This window comes from Lissotriton vulgaris, chromosome 4_1 (genome assembly GCF_964263255.1).
Source record: "Lissotriton vulgaris chromosome 4_1, aLisVul1.2, whole genome shotgun sequence".
NCBI lineage: Eukaryota > Metazoa > Chordata > Amphibia > Caudata > Salamandridae > Lissotriton > Lissotriton vulgaris.
This window is the reverse complement of record NC_141691.1, coordinates 1,096,054,548-1,096,076,301: the sequence shown is the minus strand read 5'-3', so window position 1 is coordinate 1,096,076,301 and position 21,754 is coordinate 1,096,054,548.

Genomic DNA, 21,754 nt, shown 5'->3' with positions numbered 1-21,754 from the left:
ATGTATGTGCGAGGGAAATTTCTCTTCATCCTTGCTGTGTTCCTTTTCCATGGAATGCTATGGCTCATGCCAAGCTGCCCCTCTCGCTCCTCTTACTGACGATTTGCTAAGGTGCTCTAGCAAATCAATTGGCTGTTGTTTGGTCCTATTCACTGTTGCCTTTAGGTGACCCTTACAAACTACTAAATATGCATACTCATTCTAACGTTCGAATATTTGAGGTCTTTGCTTGCTCAGAGTCAGACTCGTCCTTAACAGAAGTGTAGGTGGTGTCTGTATCTTTCACATCTCCTACTGCACCCTGACAATCGGTCCTCTGCAAACGTGTCACATCCCATGAGTCTATTTAGCGGTGTGGGCGTCATCCATAACATATTCCTCACCCACTGCTATGCCTGTTGTCTTCTGACAGCTCCCACCCATGGCTTGCACGTTAGTACTTTTGTCAGTGTACTTCCTACTGCTGCTCGCTTTGATAATAAAGACAGCAGCAGAAAGTACTATGGATCGAGGAGTTGTGTTAACTAACTGAATTCTCAACTTCTGTTTCTGGATACACTATGATACCCACATCAAAAAATACAATAAGGTAAATGCCAGACAAAAAATGTATTATTATTTCCTACGATAGATCATATTGATGTGGCATGTATCACTAATCTTATTTTCATCTAGGTTCTACTCTAGATATGGAGAACAATTAAAGTCATCTTGCTAGTAACACCTCAAAGGATGTTAATGTGTAATGAAACAGCGTTATGATTAGTACCCAACCACTTATGACCTTCCTTAAATCTACAATTTTATAGATATGCATATTCGTCCTGTGCTTGCTTTTTTATATTTATTTTAACCCACCTGTCAATAAGAGGTCTTCAGAGAATGCAAATTGATGGTAGTGGGCTCAATGCGGTAACTTTGCTCATCAGCAGTGTTTTTTTCATAATTGTAAAACCTTTAGGGGCAGATTTATGAGGCCCTTGCGCCACGTTTACGCCGCTGTTGCGTCACGCAAGGCGGCGTAAACGTGGTGCATCCCTACGAACGATTTACAACGTGACGCATCTAGGCAGATGCGTCACGTTGTAAAGCCCTGCGCCGCTTGTGGGCGTTCCGGCGCAGGGTGGGCGTTCCGGGGCAGGTGCGCCTCGCAAAAGTGGCTGAGTGAAATCTATGAGATTTCACTCAGTCACTTTTAAGCAAATGCTGCGTCAAAAGCCTGCGCCTGCTTGAAGCAGGCGTAGGTCTTGACGCAGCATTGTTAAAATGGGGCACCCCCGAGCCTTGCTGGAGCTGCGTCGCTCTTGCGACGCAACTCCAGCAATGCGCCACATTTCCGGCACAGATGCGTCACGCATCTGTGCCGTTTTTGCACCATGGTGCGCCGCATTATAAATGCGGCGCACCATGGCTGGCGGAGCTGTGGCGCACTGTGGCGCATGTTAACTGGCGCATCCCTGGGGATGCACCAGTTAACATAAATCTGCCCCAGAGTATAGTCCTTAAGGGGCAGATTTATGTTAACTGGCGCATCCCGAGGGATGCGCCAGTTAACATGCGCCACAGTGCGCCACAGCTACGCCACCCATGGTGCGCCGCATTTATGATGCGGCGCACCATGGGGCAAAAACGACACAGATGCGTCACGCATCTGTGCCGTAAACGTGACGCATTGCTGGAGTTGCGTCGCAAGCGCGACGCAGCTCCAGCAATGCTCTGGGGGGGCCTATTCTTTCAATGCTGCCTCAAGCCTTACGCCTGCTTCAAGCAGGCGCAGGGTTTTGACGCAGCATTGCCCTGAAAGTGACTGAGTGAAATCTCATAGATTTCACTCAGCCACTTTCAGGAGGCGTTCCTGCGCAGGAACGCCCCCCCCTGCGCAGGAACGCCTCCTCATGGCGCAGTGCTGTACAACGTGACGCATCTCCTAGATGCGTCACGTTGTAAATAGGGCGCAGGGATGCGCCACGTTTCCGCGCCGTTGCGTCACGCAACGGCGGCGTAAACGTGGCGCAAGCCCTCCATAAATCTGCCCCTAAGAATGCAATGCAGCTGCGCTGCACCACCACCCTAGTCCCTGCCAGCCAGGAGAGGGAGTGCTGTTGCATTGTGTAACATACTCGAATCAGGTCTGTTTTGCTCTAAACCCTGTTTTCTTCTCTATCCAATTATATTCGTCTAGTAGAATTCTTGCAAATATTCTTGCTGGAGGACAGAATATTGCCATTAAAAAACAATCTGCAGTGTTACTGTGGTTATTTCACTAAGCACTGACCCCAACAATCTGCTTGACAATTTCTATTGTAAATGACTGGTTTTAATATGGAATAGAATAACAGTGTACAAAATATAGCCCACCAATTTGGACAGAATCTCAGAGAATTGGAATTAATATCATGTAAAAAACTTAGCATTTGATGATTTGTATGTGAAGATGATGCTGCAGACATATTACTGAAATCTGTAAAAATATAAGGAACTTAAAGATTGCCTTTAAGTTAACCTCTCAGACGGATTCATCCTGTACATGACCTTTGGGGTATTGTCAGTGCTTTGGCTGTCACAGCACCATTCAGGTAGTGATACCCACTATCCAAAATCACTTAGCTTTGTGTCTCTGTGCCCTCACACCTTTTGCATGAGAGAAACGGTTTCAAAGCAACCATTATCTACACCTATCTCATGACCTATCTTAGATGTAGTAATTTCTCCTATTTCTGTGTAGATGACTCTGGATGTCCTGCCATGTTCCCATTCAGTTTTGTTATTATACATTTGTTTTTTAATGTAATTGCATTTATAAGCCGCTTACTATTACCCGATGAGGCATTAAAGCCCCTTATGCGAGGCAATATGCAGTTTTAAAACCCAAGGTTAGGTAATACAGTGTGTATTTGCTATTGTTGATTTTGAGATTAGTGTTGTGCTCTCAAATTGTATTGCTGAATTGTGTAGTTGATTAAAATCATTACACTCGCCTACAATTCCACAACTAAAATAGAGTGGTATATATAAAACAAAAACAAATATCTTAACACTCATAATCAGCAAAAGTACTTTGTAAAAATCATACATGCAGATGTTTCAAAACAGTATAAAACAAGTCATTTGTACTAGAATGTCTCATATATATATATATAGGACATACACATATATTCACTGAAAAAAACAAAGGTTAAAGGGACGGTATGGTTATGCTGACATTTTCTTCACACACAACCGGAGAAATTCAGCAGTTATAGTTAGATGAGTGAACTATAACTCATGCCCCTGCAATACACTGCTGATAATGTCACATATTACATCACTCATGACATGATGAATGACATCAACGATTACATCACTTATGACATCATCCAGTGACTGTCAGTGTTTCTAAAAAGTTTAAAAATGTTATATATATACGCCAAGGTGTATTGTTGAAGCAGTGGGTGTATAGATGCCTGTATGAATGATTAAGTCGGTGTCTGACTGACTCTATAAGTGAGTGATTATACATGTCTCAGTGAATGTATGGGTAAGTGACTTATGTGTGTGAATGTCTGTATCAGTCTGTCAGTTGGTGTGTAAGTTGCTGCATGGGTTGCTGAGTAGCTTCATGAGTGTCTATATGGGTTATTGATTAGCTGTCTGCGTACCAGTATGGGTGCCTGAGTGTCTGTGTGGGTGGGTGAGGGGGGTGTGACTCCCTGCATTGATGTGTGAGTGGATGATTCACTGGGTGTATTGGTTCGTGAGTGCATTTGCGAGGTGCTGTAGGGATGAGTGAGTGTGCTTATGGCTGTGGCATTGAGTGAATCGATGTCTCAGTGGTATATGGGTGAGTAACTGCATATGTGTTACTAGTCGGTCCTCAGGATTGGTTTGATGCTCAGAATGGTCCACCTCTCGATCTAATCAAACCTCAATAGCCATAATGGCACAGGTCAGTGGAAGGATCAAGCGGGAGAATGAAAGGAAGGGAACAGCAGGGCGGGAGATCTGAAAGGACAAACACAATCATATATTCTTTATACAGAATGTCACATGTCACTAACACCTGCAAGCAATAATCACTAATTTAATGTCCCTGTAACAAAAAAGAACGACATTGGTAGAAGAAGATACTTCCATACATGACGTGCCTTTTGTGTGGTAACACCAGGTGTTGGACTACAGCCTTTCCTAAACTTCACTTCTCATCACAGGAATAGAACGTAGTCCATACCACTCCTATTACCACAGTTAAAACTAGGTCAGAACAACACAGGAGTAGTTACCATAGGGCACAAATGTCAGTATCAAATCAACCAAAAAAATGAATGTACTTTTATAAACAAGAATTCAACAAGAGGGTTACTTCACCCAGTGAGTCAGTTCAAGCACAAATGACGAAAACAAGTAATTAAAGAGTACATCACATCCCGGGAAATGTCAGTCCAGAATTAGCCAAACAAAAGGGAAGGAGGTTACTGACTTTGTACTTGACATTGATCAAACCTCCACACACTCCCCCGTGTGACCTTTGTCCTAGACAGAGCCCCCGGTCGACATTACGGGATGAAGGCACCACAAGTCTCAATACCGTCCTCCACACTAGAAGCAAGCTCACCAACGGAGGACGCCACTTGCTACCGGCCGACAATGCCAGTCGAAGACACAAAGGCGATACCGTCCTCTGCACGAGCAGCAAGCTCACTAACGGAGGACGCCACTTGCTACCGGCTGACAATGCCGGTAGAAGACACAAAGGCGCCATCCTCCTCCTCACGAGCAGCCGCTTAACCAATGGAGGAGGTATCACCTAGAACAATAAAAAAGGAGCGAGATTTGGCGCATTTAGCACCCTTACCAGACCTCTCCTCCGGGACTCTTCGGAACCGCCAACACTATGGAGGAAGAATTTCCAACGCTATGCCGGGTTCCGCTACTTCCTTATGGGCCATCCCTTGCCGCGTTGTAGATGATGTGCAAGGCACCATGGGAGTTGTGGTTATCTCAGGTAGCAACCCTGTCCTGAGCAGTATTGACACTCTCTAGCTGCAAGGATCGTGTGCTCGAGTCCGACGCATGTAACAATATGTGTAAGCCAGTACGTGTGAATGTTGGAGTATATAAGTGACTGTATGTGAGAGTGAGAAATTGTGAGAGTGGTTGTATGGATGAGTGTGTGTTTGTGTTAGGGATTGTTTAAGAGAGTAAGTATGTGTTAGTATCTGTGTGAAAAAGTGAGGTGGAATGTATATAACAATATAGGTGAGTAAATGGCAGTCTGATTGACTCTTTGGGTGAGTGGCTAGGTATGTACTGTACTGTACTGTAATTGCATTTATATATCGCTTACTAACCCTGACGAGGTGTTGAAGCGCTTTTTCGGCGAGTAGCACACTACTCCGGGACCCATAGAGGATTAGTGTTGAATTAGTATAATTGTAGTTCCGTGGTTCGAGGGTCTGGTTTGATGGTTCCGAACCCGTTCAATAAAGATCGTCTGAAATAGACGATTTTGGTGTCAGCAGACCGCAAATCACGAGTGTAGTGTGTATGAGTGTTTTCGCAGTAATCGATCAACGAGAACACTACGTATTCATGGATTTCGTTTGAACCCTTGGGTTCCATTTTCTGTGTGGCAGCCATTTTGTGTGGTTGCCCTCACATAGGCCGATGACTGCGGCCGAACGAGTCTTTGGGACACGTACACCTTATCTGACTTCTGAATGACCTGGCCGAACTAACTCCTTGCCCGAGGCTGACCTCGCTGAGCAAGTTCCTTGTTAAGCAGCTGGTCAGATAAAGATCAAAGAGCAGGACATGCTGGAGTTTATAGTACACTGCACCCACCTTTCTATCTTGCTTCCAATCTGTTTCTGCTCCTTCCTTTACGACATGATCACCGATTTAGGTTGAGGGTTTTATGATGGGTTTGTCCGGCCTGATCGAACAAGAAATTGGAATGTGCTTGGTCATTTCTGGTGGGCTGGACAACGGAAAGTGGGATTGTCATCATACGCTACTTTTAAATGTCATGTTCCTATTGGTCAGTTTGTATGAACCCAATGCTAATTTGGAATGTTGCTTGAGGCTTGATTTTTGGCATAAAAGACCATGCTCTGCTTGAATTTGTGCAGTCTCTAGCGAACCACCCGTGTTGTGCTTCGTAGATCTCTGTTCCTGGTTGCAGCCAATAAACTTTGGTCTTTGACGTCATCGAGAAGTATCCCTTGTCTCTGTTTGGCAAGGCAGGGGAACTGGAAGGCATCGGGCGTTTTCCCTGACGCCGCTGGGTTCTAAAACCCGGTCCTTCAGTTGGCGCCCAAGTGGGGCGACTTCAGCGGTACCGGTCCAAGCCCGAAGATCGTGGAGAGCTTCGTGTGGAAATTCTGGAGGAAGGCCAACCACTCCATCGACCCCTGTATGTCGTCGTGGTCCGAAAATCTTTGCTGCGAGGTTCCCTGCCTTCCGACGGCTACGAAGGACTGCTGCCCTGACTGTCGCCCTGTCTTGGAGCCTTAGACGTTTGTAGAGCCAGACGATAGATGGGTCTTCTGGTGACGCCATCAACATTTCAGTTAAGTATGAGTGGAGAGTCTCCCAGTCCTTAGTTTGTTTTGGTATCCTTTAGTGGATCGCTTTGATTTGGTACCTGCAGGCCCCAAAGCCAAGGGACTCGTGTATTCGTGAGACTATCGTTTTGAGATTTCCCTTGTTGTTTGAAGCTAGACTAGTGTGCAAGATGCCTGGTCTTAGCAGACTTGGAAAGATATTTGGTTGTGGTTGTTCTAAGGATTTCCGGTTAGAGGATTCGTGTCCGGTTCCTCCAATTGGAACTCCTACATATGAATTATACGTGAAGCATGGTGTGGGCCCTATTAGTTATAATGAGATCTGGGTAAAATATACCAGAAAAGACGGTGTCCTACAGTGGCCCAGTTATGGTAGTTTTGAAGCTGAGATATTAGATAACCTCGAGGTGAAATTGTTCAAGAAGAAAGCCCGGCCGGCAATGTTTGACTCTTTCCGCATATGGCGCAAAGAAGCCAAACAGAAAGAAATTAAATTAGCAAAGAAGAATAAACGAGAACGGTCTAATCAAGATGGCCGCCGACAGTCCGTAGGGGGTAGCTGCACTCGGCCACTCTCCTGCAAATCCAGCTTTCTTCACTATTAATCACCCTGGCATGGCTCAGTTTCTTGGAAGTAACCCTTTCACAATGACCGCGAGGATTCCCTAGACGGGGATAAGAAGGACAAGAAGGAGCTATGAGCTATGAGGTTGTTTGGTTGACTGCACTGGTGGAGAGAGACACATGCTGGCTGAAAAATTGAACGAGGTGGGCATATTAAGTGCATCCTCTGCAACATCTGCACCCACATCAAGAGACAGTTGGTATGCGGGGCTGACTAGGGCATTTTCTAAGGCGTTATCGAAGGTGATCTCAAACGCTAAAGAGCGGTGCCAAAAAGCTTGGAGGTCTGTCAAACGTGTAATGGCCCCTAAAGTGCCGAGGACTACCCAGAGGCAGAGAAGAGAAGAAGAAGAAGCGGAGCCATTCAGTGATCCTGGGACCCCAACTGCGAAGTTACAAACAAAGGCACAACAAAGGGCGCAGACACGAAGAGAGGCAGCTAAAAGAAGAGAAGAAGAGCGTCTCTTAGCAAGCTTGAAGCGAAAAGAGGAGAGACGCAGGGACTTGCCAGCGCTCGATACTGCAACAGAAGCCATACTGCGACAGCCTCTGATTTTCGAGTCGTTTCAGGCAAAAGGATCATCGCCATTTTCATCTCCATCTGCATCAACATTAACAGGCATAGCAAAACTACCTGCATTACCGATATTAGCATATCTCGAGGGCGCCGACATGGAGTCCGCGGCGCTGGAAACCGGGACTGCTGTAGGAGCGGACTTGGAGCAGAGGGGGCATGGGTCCGGTTACGTGGGGGCACAGGATGTTCCAGTAGAAGCAGATGCAGTTGCAGCTGCAGAGGCAGCCAGAGCCCTCGCGACCCAGCAGGTACTTGGCAGCGGATCGAGCGGAGCTGAGAGCGGACTGACTGAGATGCCTTCACTCGCTCTGACACAGGGGGCTGAGACTTCCGCTAATGCGTACACGGAGGCACAAACAGAGGCTGCAGAGAATATAGCAGATAAAGTGGACAAAGCGAGGAATAATCCTTCAGCGCTTGAAGTAGGGGAAGCATACTTAGCATCGACATCGGCGCTCACTGGAGTCCCCACGCGGCGGGAGATGGAGGCAGAGGCAGAGGCAGAGGCTGGGGCTTGGGCTGGAGCGGAGGTGGGAAACAAGCACGACAATCCTGCTCTGACTGAGGTTACAGAGCATCTGAGCCGGGGAGCTTTTGTAGGCGGAGAGCCCGGCAGAGGAAGAGGCGGAGACCCTTGTGGGGGCGGGGCTAATTTTCCAGAAGCAAAGAATGCAAAGAATGTGGAGCTGGAGGTTATTCCTCACAAGGAAGGAGGCAGCGCCAGTATCGGAGGTGGTGGCGGATACAATGAGCGCAGAGCAACGCCAGGTAATGGGGGCGCAGATGGACTGGATGGGTTAAACAACAGACACATGGGGCACATTGAAGGAAATGAAACTGTAGTAGTAAGAGAGATTAACAAAGAAAATAACAAGGAAAATAAGGAAAAAGCGACGTCTGAAGGTGGTGCTAAATGTAATAAAAGGGATGCTACAAACTCTAGGAATAATAATTTAGAGGATCTCACTAAAGTGCCCAGAATAGCGCTAGAAGTTCCCGAGCCCACAAAAGCTACAAAAGGACAAGAAGGGTGCGAGACTCACGAGGCTACCATTAGCACCACAATAGGATTAAATGGTATCGGTATTGACACAAATAAATCGCAAATGTCACAAAAGGCAGAGGCAGAGGCAGCTAATCGAGGAGCAATTCCCAAGAAAAAGAAAAAGAGCAAGAGCAAGAACAAGATTAGATGTAACAGCCAAACAAAAAATGTATCTCTGCTAAAAACGCTACTGAATAACGAGGATAATGAGGGTAGTAACGATACTGACAATACCGAGTTGTTGGAGGAGGAGGAGGAGGAGGAGGAGGAGAGCGAGGAAGAGGAGGAGGGAGAAGGGTCAGACTCGTTTTCTACTACCTCTGCGGAGATGGAAGACTATGTAACGAGCGACTCACAAGAGACGGACGATCTTCTATGCTCGATGAAGGGGAAGGTAAAAAAAGATCCACAATTCAAAAATGAAAGCAAAACCCACAAGGACAAGGGTAAATACAGAGGCAGATTCCTAGGAAGTAAAAATAGTGAGAGCACAAGTAGGAGTATGAAGGGAAAATCGCCGGCAAGAGAAATATCCAATACAATTGAGGGTCCTGAAGCTGACCCGAACAAGGACAGATTCGACATCCTACTTGCCACAATGAAACAAATTCAAGGAGAAGCACGACAGGAAAGTCAAAGAGCCAAGCGTGCTAATAAAAAAATACAGAGATCTCTTCATAATCTAAAGGACATGTACTCTGAAGTAACAGGTAGACTAGCGGAGGTAGAACAGAGAACTGGCAAAATGGAGGACGATATGGCAGAGATTCAGGAATTCAGACAGACCCAGGGAAAAACGGAATCTGATATTTTATGGAAACTGGAAGATTTCGAAAATCGCCAGAGGAGAAATAATATAAGACTTTTAGGAGTGGAAGAAGGCAAGGAAGGGAGTGACGCGAGAGCCTTTGTTGTAGAGCTGCTGAAAGGTGCGTTCCCAGAAATGGACACATGGGATTGGGATAAAGAAGTGCAACGGGCGCACCGCTTCCCACTAGTACAGAAAAAAGGCAATGCTGGTTCAAGATCAAGGGCAATTCTTGTCTATGTAGGAAATTATTTGCTAAGGGAGGAAGTGATTATGAAAGCTAAACCTACTAAGAAACGCACATACAAAGACACAACCTTCTTTGCTCGCCCAGACTTTTGTCACACAACAGTTGAGCGAAGATGGCGGATGCGGCAACTCATAGTCCCATTTCAGAATCTAGGCTGTGAAGTTTATTTACTGTTCCCGTCTCGCTTGAGGGTGGGGCTGAATGGACAGTTCAGAACTTTTTTCTCGGAAATTGTTGCTCAAGAATACCTGACTTACCTTCGAGAAGAAAGAAGACGTAGAGAACAAAATGGACAATTGGATCGCACGGATACTACAAAACAAGTAGCTTCTATCTCAAAGAGATAACTGAGCCTTTTTCTATTTCTTTTTTTTCTCTTTTTCGATGTGATTATACTCAGAGAATGATCCAGCACGGGGGGTGGTCGGGTAAGACTCCCCTGGGAGGACACGGCTGTCACATATAGGTCAGGATTGACCTATTTGCCAGTAAGGGAAAGGGTGGGGTGGGAGGGGAAAGAGGAGGGGGCGGGGGGTGGGAACCACACGGGGAACAGGGCACGGCAGGGGAAAAAATAGAGGGGAAAAAGTTAAAAAAAAATATATTTCTTGGTCAAAGGGAACAGGCGGGGGTGAGAAAAATGAAGGGTAGTAATACAATATGCAACGCTGATCAAAAGTTAACAAAATGGTGGATCACTATGCAGATAATGTATAGCAGAGAGGACAGAAGGGAAGGAAAGTGGAAGAACATCGATAATGGGGATTAGAATTGTAACATGGAATGTTTGTGGGTTAAACGACCCCCAAAAAAGAGCGAAAGTAGCATTAATGCTGAAACAAATGAATCTAGACTTTGTATATATCCAGGAAACGCATATATTAACAACACAAGCTTATGTTCTGTCACAGTTAGGATTTAAGGTACTAGTTTACTCAAGCCAAGGGGTAAAAAAAAGAGGAGTAGCTATCCTAGCTAGGAACAATAACGTTCTAATTAGAAAAAAAGCACAAGATAAATGGGGGAGATGGGCTATGGTTGAGTGCTGGATAGATGGAGAGTGGAAAACACTGGTAAATGTATATGGATCAACAGAGGACGATCCTGATATATTTCAATTCCTTGATGTTGAATTAGCAACCTGGGCACCAAATATTATATTGGGAGGTGATCTTAATATTAATGGTGCAGATGGATTAGGACTGGGTTCTTTTGGAAAGTATGGCGGTAGGGAAAAAAAAAGTATTTCAGGCGCTACACAGTCTGGTATTAAATAATGCTCTTTCAGACGTATGGGGGAAAAAAATATTGGATAATAAAGGGTACACATATTACTCTGCACCGCACCAAACATGTGCAAGACTAGACTATTTTTTTATCTCAAGTACAAGTATTTCCGACTCAAAGATTGAAAGGCTGCCACGGATCTTAAGCGACCATAATCCTCTAGTACTTACTATAACATCAAAAATAAGCACTAGACAACACACGAACTGGACTTTTGAAAGAGAGCTACTGAAAGATGAGAAATATATAGAATATATGAATAAATGGATTACTGAATTTTTCTCGTTCAACAAAGATACAGCAGAAATAGGAGTTGTCTGGGACACATTTAAGGCTGGAGTACGAGGTGAAACGATGAGTTATAATTCGCATAAAAGGAAACAAGCTCAGCTGAGGAATCTAGAATTAGCCTCGAATGTCTTGAAGGCAGAAGAAAATCTAGAAAAAAGGTGTGGTGTCGGGGCGGGACATCGAAAAAGCATGGGTAGAACTAGTAAAAGCCAAAGGTGAGGCAGAGGGTGAAATTGCTAGTAAAGCGGCGAAAATGTACGACACAAAAAGGGAGAAGTGTTATGAGCTGAGTGAGTCAGTAGGCAGGATACTGGCTACTAGAGCAAGACAACAAGAATCTGTAGGCACAGTGAGGGAAATCAAGGATGCAGCGGGTATGATACATACAGACTCGACTAAAATAAGAGAAGTTTTTAGAATATTTTACGAGAAGCTATATGATGATGAATTACACGGTCGTGACCCGCTAAAAGATAAGGAAGAAATGAGGGAGTACCTCCAGGATATCTCTGTAGATCCAATAGAGGAAGAACAAGCAAATGGGTTGGAAGTAGAATTGCAGCTAGAAGAAATAAAGCAGGCAATATGGAACCTACCCTCTGGTAAAGCAGCAGGTCCAGATCAAATTCCCATCGAATTTTATAAAGTATTCTGGGATTGCTTGAGAGAAGAAATGGTGAAGGTGATGCAAGGCGCACAACTGGGGATAACATCGCCTAAATCATGGGGGGGTGCAGAAGTGGTCGTAATATTAAAAAAGGATAAAAAACCGGAGGATCCAGGCTCCTATAGGCCTATAACCCTACTTAATGCAGACGCAAAAGTCTTCTCTAAAGCCTTAGCATCAAGGCTGGCAAGAATTATAGATAAAATCGTGAGCAGTTGTCAGCATGGTTTTATACCAGGGAGAGGAACCACCCATCATATACGGAAGGCAATAACTTTATTTGACGTTGCGGCAGTCACAGGGGATCCGATCGCTGTGATGTTACTCGATGCACAAAAGGCATTCGATCGGGTCTCTTGGAGATACCTCTGGTACGCTCTAGCTAGAACGGGAATTAAACAAGGCTTTATCAAAGCCATACAAACTCTGTACTTAGAACCGGTAGCGACACTACGAGTGAACAGTGGGAACACAGGAAAATTTTTTATAAAAAGAGGTACCAGACAAGGGTGCCCTTGTTCACCCTTACTGTTCGCTATATATATGGACCCACTCATACGTAAAATAGAGGCATCAGCGATGATAACACCAGTTACAACGCTTATCGGGCAATGCAAAATTTTAGCCTACGCAGATGATATCGCTGTTATTTCTCCAAACCCATCTGAAGCTATAGAACATCTTGAGCTTGAGGCGACGAAATTTGGAAGTATCTCGGGATACAAGTTAAATACAACAAAAACACAGATAATTAAAAATTCGTATACTCCATGTTTAGATAATCGAGTAACACAAGAAGGTAAATATCTAGGGGTTATAATAATGGCAGACTTGGACAACTTGGTGGAAAGGAACATCTCCCCTTTAATGAAGAAAGTGGAAAAGGACCTGGATAGATGGGATAATTTGCATTTATCAATAGTGGGAAGATCTAATATAGTAAAAATGATTATCCTTCCAAAATTTCTATATCTTTTTAGGGCAATACCGCTTTTGTTCGAAAATAAAATATTTAAGAAATTAGAGAATATACTAAATAGATTTCTCTGGGCAAAAGGTAAAACGAGAAGGGCTCTCAGATATATGACACTGCCAAGAGAAAGGGGAGGCTGGGGGGTCCCAGATTTAAAATTCTATTACTGGGCGGCAGCTTTACAGAACATGGCTGGCTTAATGGGAGGTGAACAGGGCAGTGGAGGGGAGGAGTGGAGCGATTATGGATCATTAGCAATCTATGGCCTAACTCTGGGAACGGAAGTGAAGGATGTTCTTCTAAAATTCACAGAGCCTAGCTATTACAAGAGGACAAAGTTCAAGATAATAATTGCAGCATTTGAAATATGGAAAAGTTTTTCCAAAAAAATTGGCTTGGGAAAATTTAATTCTTATACGAGATTGTTACATAATCCAACCCTTCCACAAGATATTTTTTCGGGATCCGTAATGGTAGAGTGGGAAAATAGGGGAATCAGAAGTATTGGAGATATTAGGGGGGAACATTGTTTTCTACAATTCAAAGATCTGCAGGATAGATACAACCTAGAAACAAGGCAGTTCTTTAAATTTTTGCAGATCAGGAGTTTCCTCCTGGCAAAGAAAGGTGGTGTTTTGGGATTCAGGCGGAATGCTATAATGGAAATTATTCGGAAAGGAGAGGATTGCACAATTAAAAGATTGTATGCTGAATTGATGAAAGTAAAACAAGATGATCATCAAAAGTGGAGTGAAAAATGGAGGGATAATCTTACAATTAGTTATGAAAGCTTTGGAATCTCACTAGAAATGGGGAAATCATTATTATGTGCAGCACCATTACAGGCTCAGCACTATAAAACACTTTACCACCTGTACTATACACCGGCTAAAATAGCTCAATGGGGAGGCTTAGCGGGCATTACATGCTATAGGTGTGGGAGCTCGGATGCTGACTTGGAACATGTATTTGCTCTATGTCCCCGCTTAGATTGGTTTAAAAAAGAAATTGAAAGTTTCATAAGTAACATTGTAGAAAGCGAAGTTGTTCTAACTCCAGGAACTATCCTATTAGGAGTAAATCTTGAGGATACACGCTCTTTTCGTGGTAGGGAATTTTTGTTTGTTGCTATGGCTATTATGAGACTATGTATAGCCTCTGCATGGATAGATCCTGTACCACCTACCTTCCATAAATGGCTGGCTAAGTTACTAATAATGCATAAAATTGAGAGAGTGATATATGCAAGGAAGGGAAAAAAGGGTAGGAAGCTGGGCGATATAATATGGGATCCTATAACTCGATGGAAGGAAGTATAATAAGGAGAAATGTTGGATTGCCTGTGGATAAGAGATATTAACTTGGTGCAAATACAATCTTGAGGTTGATCAATATGAAAACACATGTTGCATCTATTAATGGTATTTTTTATGACCTAATTTGTGTTTGAATCTATCTTTTGTAATACTACCCTCACCCGCTGATGATTTAGTCATTGTTTTTCTTTTATTTTTGCTTATGAATTAGTGGCATATACTTTTCCTCCTCCAATTTATGGTTTGTATTAAGGATGCCGTGCTTTGTAAATAAATGCAAAAATATTTCAATAAAAAGATTTAAAAAAAAAAAAAAAGAAGAATAAACGAGAACGAGGTATGTCAATGGTGCAAGCTGCTATTGCGTATAGGGATAATGAGGAATAGCAGGAGAGCGAACAGATGCTTAGGGTGAAGAAGTTAGCGGTAGAAAGATGCTACCCAGTTTTGCCGTCTAAAGAACAGGAAGAAAAGAAAGATCTTGCGAAAGATCCTTTAATGTCGCATCTATTGAGTTCGCCACCCCCTTATGCACAAAGTGCTACGGCACCACCGCCGCCAGTTGTAGTTGTGCAACCTCCAGTTGTTGTGCCACCTGTAATTCCTCCACAGCCAGCTCCTTTTCCGTTGGCTACTGTTCCTTTGGCGCAGCCTCCTCAGGAGCCGCCAACTTTGCCTCCCCCTTTATCTGCTACTCCTACGCCTGTTTATGATACTCCTTCTGTTCCGACTTTGGATTCTTCTACTATTGTTCCGTCTTCCCTTATTCTTCCATCTTCTCCTTCTACTAGACAGAGAATGACTGCTGCAGTTTCTGGTTTCTTTTCTCCTTTGTTGGGACAATTGGGTATGTCTCCTGTGACTGAGCGTAGACAATCACGTAGTCAGTTGCCTGATACAGATGAGCGTACAGTTTTGGATCACATGGCACGTAGATGGGTTACGTATACTTCTCAGTATGATCTTGAGGGTATTATGGATGTTTTCCGTCAATGGAAAGCACCAAAACAACGGTACGTCTTTGAAATGATGTGTGTGTTCCTCCATGAACAATGGATTGACGAAGTAGGTAAAGCTCCTGAAGAGTTGTTTCGAGTTCTTTCCGAGTTTGCGAAAGGGACCATTGTGAGTCTCCTCGACATTGAGAGAGCAATTGCGACGTTGTTGTCGTTCCGTAATAATGCTCCTTCTGAGCGATTGTTTGAGCCAGATTCGTCAGTTAGGAGAAAAGCGCGTCAATATCCGATGCATGAGGTTCCCCCAGTTTGGAGACCTGCAGATGCAAATGCTCAACCACCTGTTGTTGCGCACTTTCAGCGAGTTTGGGTACATGTTCCTTGGAAGCGTGCTGAAGTCTTAGCGCTTAAGCAGACTTTACCTGATCTGCGCAAAAATCCGGCGGGATATTATAAAGAGCTCACACAAACTGTGGGTTCGTGTATCATGAATTTTGCGGACATAGATATGTTGTATGGTAATGTTGTCCCACAGCCTATCTGGAGTACGATTCGACATACGGATCATGATCAATAATTGGGTGATACATGGGTTAATATTGTTGCTGCAGATGATGTTCAAGTTGGAGGTGCTGAGCCTGAAGATCTTATTCCCCAACTCCCTGGTAGAATTATTAATTATATGAAGACTTTGATGCCCGAAGTGCGTGTTAATTGGGACAAGTTGTCTGCATGTAAGCAGAAGAAAGACGAGACTGTGTCCGACTTTTTCACGCGGTTTGAAGAGACGTTTGTAGATCATAGTGGTCAAGATATGGCTACTGAGGGTGGTCAGAGATTGTTCGTTGACAAATTCGTGCATAATCTGCTTCCTGAGTTGTGCACTAAGTTGAAGGATTCCGAGAGTGCTTGGGCTGTTTCCAGGTCAGCACAGATTTTAGCTACGGCCCAGTACTATGAAAATAGGCGTAAAGATGAGTTAGAGAAAGCGGATAAGAAGACTAAGGAATTGAAGACTAAAGTTCTTCTACAACAAGCTTATCCACCCCGTTCTAATAATCAACGCGATTATCAGCAACCTCAGCAATATTCGAGAAACTCGCAAAGGAACGAGTCTTCTCAACAGGGTTTTTCCGTATGCGCCTAATCAGTGTGCGTATTGCAAGGAAGAGGGTCATTTCAAGAATACTTGTCCGGTTTTGTTGCAGCGCATGAATGGTGCTTCTGGTGTACGAGGTAGAGGTGCTCAACAGGCGCCTAGAGGTAGAGGTCGTGGACAGAATATGCGTTCTTTGCCTCCACAGACCTCGATGAATAGTTTTGATCAGCAGCAAGGTTCATCTGGTAGGACAGCGCAGTACTATGTAGATGATTACTATGTTGAAGGTGACGAAGCGAATGGTAATGATTGTTAGGACAGCCATAGACAAAGAGAGGGAGGTGTTTCAGTTCCAGTAGATCAGAGTGGACCCTATGTTGAAGGGATTGCATCAGGTGTGTCAGAACCTTTTCTGCTAGACACTGGTGCTACAAAGAGTTCTATTATTCACTCTAAACTCCCTGGCGCACCTTTGTCTGGCTTCGATAATGTTTCTGTAGGTTTTTCTGGCGCCCCGGTTACAAATCCGATTTCTGCTCCATTGTCTCTTTCTGTTGGACCTTGTAAGTTCAAAGCACCCCTTCTTTTGACTACCGGTTATAATGAGAATCTGTTGGGATTGGATTTATTGAAGAGATTGTATGCGACGTTGTATTGTTCTCCGTCAGGAGTACATCTTACCTTGGGTGAGAGAGTGATTTCTCCGATGTACATGTCGTAAGATAGACTTCCACCTGAATAGTCTTCTTTGCCAGATTCATTGTGGGCTACTGGTCCGAACGATGTGGGCCTACTGGAAATTCCTCCATATGTTGTGACACTGAAGGCGCATGCTAAGTTACAGCGCATTCCACAGTACCGTATTTCGAGTGATGGTGAGCGTGCACTTTTAGCGATCATTTATGATCTGATCGAAAAGGGTTTCATTGAGGAAACGAGAGGTAATGTGTGCAATAGACCCGTTTAGCCTGTTCTGAAGAGAACAGATTCTTCACAGCCTCCTGTATATAGGTTTGTGATCGATCTTCGTGAGGTGAACAAGATTGTTGTTCCTCAATTTCCTGTTGTGCCTGATATCACCGCTTTGTTGACTCTGATTCCGGCTACAGCCACGTGATTTTTGGTGATTGATTTGAAGAATGCTTTCTTCGGTATCCCCATTGCTATGGAAAGTAGGGACATCTTTGGATTCTCTTTAGGAGGACGAAGTTTCCGCTTTAAGCGCGCTCCTCAAGGCTATTGCGAGTGCCCATCGATCTATAGCCAAGCTTTGAAAACACAACTTGATCTGTTGGTTTTACCTGATGGTGCAGCCCTTATTCAATATGTTGATGACTTGTTAGTTGCCGCTAATACTGAAGAGATTTGTAGGGAAGCCACTTTGTCATTGTTACGTCACTTGTGTGATTTTCATCACAAAGTTTCTCTCTCCAAGTTGCAATATTGTCGACAAGAAGTAACCTACTTAGGTCACCTCTTATCGAAGGAGGGAAGGAAACTGACCCCAGAGAGAATTCAAGCTATTGCGAAAATGAGTGTGCCTACGACACAGAGAGAAGTATGTGCGTTTTTGGGTATTACGTTGTACTGTAGACAGTGGATCCCTAATTTTTCTCTGTAAGCGAAGCCTTTGATAGCCCTCACTGTTAAGGATACTCCTAATCCTATTCCTTGGACTGACGAATGTCAGAAGAGCTTTTCCGAATTACGCAATGCGTTGTGTTCGGCTCCTGTGTTGGGTACTCCCGACTACAGTAAGCCTTTCACATTGTATGTTCACGAGAGAGAGGGATGTGCATTGTAAGTCTTGACTCAAAAGTTTGGCGATAAGCAACGCCCATGTGCGTATTTTTAGTCGACTTTAGATCCGGTAGCTAGAGCGTTGCCGAGTTGCTTGAGAGCTACAGCAGCAGCGGCTGTTTCAATTCGACAGTCTGCTGGTTTGGTTATGGACAATACGTTAGTGGTAATGGTTCCACATGCAGTGGATACCTTGTTGAACCGTACCAAGACACAGCATTTAACTAGTGCTCGGTTGTCGGGTTACGAGTTGACGTTGTTAGCCAGTCATGTGCACATTAAACGATGCAACCCGTTGAATCCAGCCACGTTGTTGCCAATTTCAGTTGAGACAGATGATAGTGAAGAACAACATGATTGTTTTCTGAGAACTGAAGAAGAAACGAAAGGGAGAGTAGACTCAAGAGATACTCCTCTTCCAGAGTGTGATGGTACCTTGTGGGTTGATGGTTCGTTCTTTAAGTTGCCGAATGGTGATACGACTGCGGCATATGCTGTTACGACTTTGCATACGTTTGTTGAAGCTGCACGTATTCCACATAATTCAGCACAAGCAGCAGAGTTGATTGCATTAACAAGAGCATGTGTGTTGGCGAAAGGAAAACAAGTGAATGTGTATACTGACAGCCAATATGCATTCGGTGTGGCTCATAGTTTTGGACGTTTGTGGCGTGAACGTGGGTTCTTGACTTCGCATGGAACGAAGATCCAACATGGGCAGTTGGTGAATGAACTTCTTGAATCTCTTACTTTGCCATTGCAAGTAGCGATTGTGAAATGCAGTGCCCATAAGGGAGTTACGGATGATGTTGGCCGCGGAAATGCGTTTGCGGATGAAGTTGCGAAAGAAACTGCGAGAAATGTGGTGAGTCGAATGTATGTTGCAGGTCCGGCGAGATGGGTTCCAGAGAAGAGTATGTGTGAAGATACGATTGAGAGTGTGAAATCCATCCAAGCTGAAGCTACAGAGAAAGAGTTGAATGAATGGAGAGAATGCAAGGGTAGATTGGACTCGAATGGTTGTTGGACTGATTTGTCCGAGCATCAGAGATGGTTGTTGCCTGAAGCGTATGTGCTTCCGGTTGTTACAATGGCTCATGGCATGGCACATATCAGCGTGAAAGGGATTTGCGAATTGTTGGCACCGGTTTGGCAGAATGCGGGAATTCCGAAATGTGCAGAGAACTTGGTTAAGAACTGTATGGTATGCTTGATGTACAATCCTGGTAAAGGAACTCCAACACCAGCTGGCCATTTTGCTCCTCCTACGTATCCGTTCGAGGCTTTGCAGCTAGATTTTATCCGCCAGGAGAGATGCAACAACTTGAAATATGTTTTAGTGGTTGTTTGCTCCTTTTCTAGATGGGTAGAAGCTTATCCCCTTAAGGACAATACTGCCTTGTCCACAGCGAAAGTCCTGATAAAGGAATTTTTACCCTAGGTTTGGAATTCCGAGAATTATCTGGAGTGACAATGGGAGTGAATTTGTGGGTCAAGTCATGAAGAGAGTGTGTGAGGGACTAGGAATCCGGCAGAAATTCCACGCTGCAAATCACCCCCAATCAGCTGGTTTAGTTGAGTGCTATAATGGCACTTTAAAGCTAAAATTAGACAAAATCCAAGCGAGCACTGGTTTACAGTTGCCAGATGCTTTGCCTTTAGCACTTTTGTCCACAAGAATGACTGTGCATTCGAGAATGGGTCTGAGTCCATACAAGGTGGTCTTTGGTCGCCCAGCGAATATTTGGGGTGTGCCAAGGCCAACTAGGTTTAGCGAAATTGAGTACCCTGTGTTGCTTGATTACTTGCGCGAACTGACGACTAAATTGCGTGTTTTACACCAACAGGTGCATGATAGTCTGCCACAAGCTTCTGAGGATCCAGGCCACGCAATTTAACCCGGCAGTTGGATCCTTATCAAGAATTTTCAGTGGAGCAAGAACGATCAGCCCAGCTGGACAGGACCCTACCAAGTGCTCCTGTCTACACGTTCTGCAGTTCGAGTGCAAGGCAAGAAAAACTGGATCCACGGCGTACATTGTAAGTGAGCACCATTGCCCTTACCGTACGATCAGTGGGTCCAGGAGGGACTTCCGGACTCTGAAACAGAAACTGTTCCACGATTTTTGCCATTCAGCGATGCCCGTCTGATTGGTACGAACTCTGAGAAGGAAAGTGACGATATTTTACAAGAAGCTGTGCCTCTTTCGAATCGATTGAACACTACTGAGCCTGATTTGTTGTTCAAGGACCAAACATTTCCTGGAAAGGACCGCTATAATTTGGGACCAAGAGTCATGGGATAAATAAAGCACAAATAAAAGTTTTTATGATTTTTCTGTTTGCAGGTTAACTCTCCACCGAGGGTCTACTTATTTTTGTTTTTCGAACCGCCATCCGGGTTCAGCTGTAGGGTCGCGGTTGCCGAAAGTCTTTGGAGTGCAAGCCTGAGACACTAGGTCGAAGGTGCTGGTTGGCCTAAGGGAGTTGCCCTTGGTTGACAGAGGCATATCTTAGCATAGAACACCCTACCATCGCGAGCAGCATATTAGTTAGGATGGATTTCTTTGAGTTGGAGAGACCTACAAGGACAATGGTTTTTAAAAAGAAGATATACAAACTGATATCAAAGAAAAGTTTTTTAATACTGTGTTTGCTTTTGCTATTGAGTTTAATGATATTTTTAATTGGTTATGTGACATTTTCTTTTGAAGTGATGTTTATTCCCACTGTGCAACCTATATCTCCACCTACTATTTCTTCTCATTCTTTTCATCCTTTGCCTGAACATGAGGTAGTTAGACGACTGGAATTTGCCAACAATTCCTTTATTCAACTTTTGCACCAACACCAGTTAGTGATGAACACGACAAACTGTTGGATCTGTGGTCTAATGCCCCATACGACTGGTAAGGGTATTCCGTACTTGGTTTTGCCTTTTAGTTTAAATGGTTCGATTTGGGCTTACAGAACAATGTTTATCTATGCCCATAGTGTTTATCCCCTACGTTCACCGAAGGACAATCCGAAGAATAGTGCTATTGCTAGAGGCATAGTCGACATGGTTAAAGGGACTAATGCCGTTGAAACTATTCCGACAGATGAGAAGCAACCATATAGTGGTTGGGATATTACTGGGTATGGAGTTAGTCTGAGTGTTAACCAGCGAGTGAAAAGTTATCCACCGATTTGGATAGTGCCCCATCAGGGTCGCTATTGTCTGCAGGGTAATGGCAAGAATCCGAGAGCTCAGCTAGGGAAGAGCATTTGTACTGACACTTACGTATTCACGTCTCAGTCTTCCCCAGCATTCTTAGCTGCTAAGGGTACTTACTTTGTCTGCTATGACAAAGCGTATACATGGTTGCCCCCTGATTTTTCGGGCACATGTTTTGTTTCTTTCCTGTTGCCTCCCACTTTTACAGCTGCGGCAGATTACCATGAGACGAGAGTTGCTAGAGGTGTCTTTAGTCAAGAAGACACTGCAGGGCAAGAGTTGGGAGATTTCCTTAAGGGTTT